The following is a 3746-nucleotide window of genomic DNA, read 5'->3' on the forward strand; positions in this document are numbered from 1 at the left end:
GCCTTGTATTTGCCAGGCAAGCACTTATTCCACTAAGCTATCTCCCCAGCCCCCACTCCCTTGTATTTCACAGCCCACTTGTAGTTAGATAAGACAATGTGAGCTGAGACGAATTATGCTACTTCTCATGAGAAGCAATGAAAATCCCTTGTATATTTCTTTGTTTTTGTCTTCCCTGGCCATAGCCACTGAAGGTAGCTCCGATCAAGCAGCAAACAAAATGTGTTTGCTGGGATATCTAAGTGACGGTGCATTAAAGCCACCTGATTAACGATGTGGGACCCATGGTGAAAGTAAGAAACCTCCGATAGACCAATGAAATGCAGGGACTGTTCATAAGTGAAGTACAGATTAGCCCAGGCTAACAGAGGTATTCAGAACTTTTACTCACAGGGAAAAAGCACCCAAGTTAGTTTGCATGTTTCACTGGGGCACTGTTAGATTAGATAAAAGAATTTAAGGGTGGAATGGTGCAAACATAAAGATGACAATAGAGCAGACTTTTGAGGAGAGAAGTAGGATCCAGGAACATGATGAAAGCATATTAGGTAGAGGACACTGAGCCCCGATCTGGGAAAAGAGGTGTCCTTGGCACAAAGTGCCTTGGAGAGAAAGAAGGTCTAAAATGTGGTTATACAGGATACATTTTGATAGGCACAAAGAATCCAGAGGATGACATCAGTATGAAAGTATTTCTATGGAAGATGGACAATGGGGGTTGTCCTAGGCAAGCAGTAGGCAGTAAGCCTGGAAGACTGGGCAGCATTATCCTTCATAAGACCTTACTGGAATATTTCACCTGAGTTGCTAATATCAGAAAAGGTTGGTGTTCATCGCAAGTTTTATAGTTGTACTAACTGCTTTGCTGATGTATTAAATGAAACAGAGACAGCAAGACAGAGAAAGATGGAAAGAGACACAGAGAGAAAAATGTGCAAAAGAATTGAGGATGACATGGCATTGGAAAACTGGTAGTGTCTCTGTAGAACTGTTAAAAAGGAAGCCAATTATGGTCAAGGTACTTAGCTTTTTCATAACTTTTTTTTTGTAAATGAAAGCTCACCAGACAGTTGTACGCAAAGAACTGAAGCCTATTTAGGAGGTAGAGCAGGAGTAACGTATTTGGGATTTATGTTAAGTGGCGATATATGCTGTGATGTAATTATGGAAAGTGAGAACTACCTTGCTACAAGAGAAAATACAGAGAGGAGCTCCAAAGTCCGGAGACTGAGGCCTGTTAGTAGGAAGAGAAATAAGATGAGCTTCTGGATAATGCTATCAAGTGTCTTTCAAGGCTAACACAGTAAATTATTCATGATGTACTTTTATATAAAAGCGTATATATGTGTTTACCAATATTATTCCATCTGACTTTATCTTACAAGACTATTAGCTTTAATAATCTAATTATTTGCTTGTCTCTAACACAACTTTACACTATTTTGTTTGAATAAGTGTATTCAGAATTCAATAAAGAATTCAATTCAATGAATCCATGCCAAAGAATATTGCAGATTTCTTCTTGGGTTTCAAGGGACTGCCAGAACTTTTTGAACTTGTATAGTTTTCTCATGTTTTTATAAAAGACTGAATCAATAGAAACTTTATACAAGTCTAGATATTTGTTTGCTTTTTTGCAATGTACTTTTAAAATATGAAGTTGGAAAGCTTGCCATCCTGAAGCTCTATGTACTTCAGGAGGGCAGGACTTCATTAGATAGAATGAGACCAGGGATCAGAAGGGAACCCGTGGCAGATGCACAGTCCATGCCAGGTCAGAAGCTTGGTGGGCCTGCAAGTAGTTCAGTATGCATGTAGCAGAGTGCGCAGAGATGGAGTTGGCAAGATAAGCAAGAGCCAACTCATGACAGACTGCTTCTGCAGTGGTTTGTTTAGCTACAGCTTACTTTGTTCCAGAAGGTTTTTCAGGTGCCTCAAAGGTCCATGAATTCCATCTGCAGTCACTTGGACCTCATCCTAAGATACTGGCAAACCTTGCAGGGAAAGCACCATGATCATGATGACTTGCATTTTAGACAGCTAAATTCACCTTTTTAGAGGAAGATGATTGTAAGGATCAAAGACAGGCAGAGAGGGCCTCTTAGTATGTGCCTACAAGAAGTCAGGAGAGAAATGTAGTATGCAGGACTCAAAGTAGTAGATTTGGGGTTAGGAAGAAGATATACATAATAAACACATTCAACATGTTTTACTAATAAATGTTTTCTCATTAAATGAGTTATGACTAATTAGATGTACATGGTAAAGGAGGAGCAATTATAGGTTTGGACGTGGAAAACTAGGTGGCGGGGGAAAGGATAGTCAATTCTGGGATATTGAATGTATTCTTTCTGAGTTCTCTATATGCTCAGAAATTATAGCTGTACATGTGAAAACTCTATGGTACATACTATGGTAAGTTGTAGCCCCCACTTTGTGATTTCTTCCAGCCTCCTAAGTAGTACCAATCACAAAGAATTTGTTTATTTCATTGATTACATTCTGATAAATTTGACACAGGGCTTTAATCCATTTAAGAATAACAGGTCTTGCCTGAATCTCTGTATTCTTTAATTGCCTTGAAAGAAACTGGCTAGCACAAGCTGGAGGAGGACTAAGAGGAACTGATAGGAATTCTTAGCTTGAAGAAACACTCAAGAAAAGCACATAGAGAGAACCAAGCCAGAACCACACAAGATGTCCTGCCACATAGAGGATGGGGTCAGGAAGCCACTATAGAAATGAAAACGCCACAACTACTTGCCACAGCATTCTCCTTGTCCTGCTCCCCAAGGTTTAAATTCCAGAGAGTTCTAAATTATTGTCCATCTTGAGTAACATCTCCATTGCTTAACTAGACAGGATTGGGTGCTTGATTATAGTCTTGACAGAGGGAAGGGGATAATTCCTCCAGCATTTGGAAAGCACGTTACACTTAGGGAGAGAATAAGGATGCTAGCTAGACAAATAACCACAAATGTCTGCAAGCTGCAAGATGGTTCTTTTTGTTTTCTGTTTGGAAAGCACCCGTCCTTAAATGGGGCTGGGAAGCAAACCCAGAGCTTTGCTCCACAGATACTTTTAAAAGCAAAATTGATGTTTTGTAAAGTATAGGCGTTATGACTTTATTTTCTGGTTAAAAGGAAGTTGAATTTTTTTATTTAGTTACTCTTTTGGGCAAATGAATTGTCTATTATTTATCTTGAGGAAAGTAAAATAAGCATTTAAAAATAATAGGGCAAAAGCATTGAACTAATGAAACACAATAGACAATTTTAGACTTGGAAAGAAAGACTCTTTAGATTCTGTGGGATAAAATTGGATAGGTGAGAGGTGGAGCGGGAATGAAAATATGTGAGAAAAGGGAGGAACACACACAGAAGAAAAATCCAGTGTTGTTTGGATAAGCTTCAGAACAACACTCAAACCAAAGCTCTACCTCTTGAGCATCCGGAGGGAACACCCGCCACTAATTACAGGACTGAGATATGCAAGAAGCCACTTCAGGGCTGTGGAACCAGGAGCAGTCATTCTGATGGTAGCTTTTAAGATGTGGCTGTGGTTGTTTATTTGGTGGTAGGACAGAGTTTAAATTTACTCCGATTGGCTTTGGTATATGTTGATATTTCTTCCATCTAATCTCATTCCAATGCTAAAAGCTACCTGTGCCAACTGTGGCTTTGTTCGCTGTGCCAGACGGTGTGGGGGCTGCGCTAAGTCACTGCGAAGGATGTTTATGCAAATGT

Source organism: Octodon degus, unplaced genomic scaffold, assembly GCF_000260255.1.
Source record: "Octodon degus isolate 3935 unplaced genomic scaffold, OctDeg1.0 scaffold00020, whole genome shotgun sequence".
NCBI lineage: Eukaryota > Metazoa > Chordata > Mammalia > Rodentia > Octodontidae > Octodon > Octodon degus.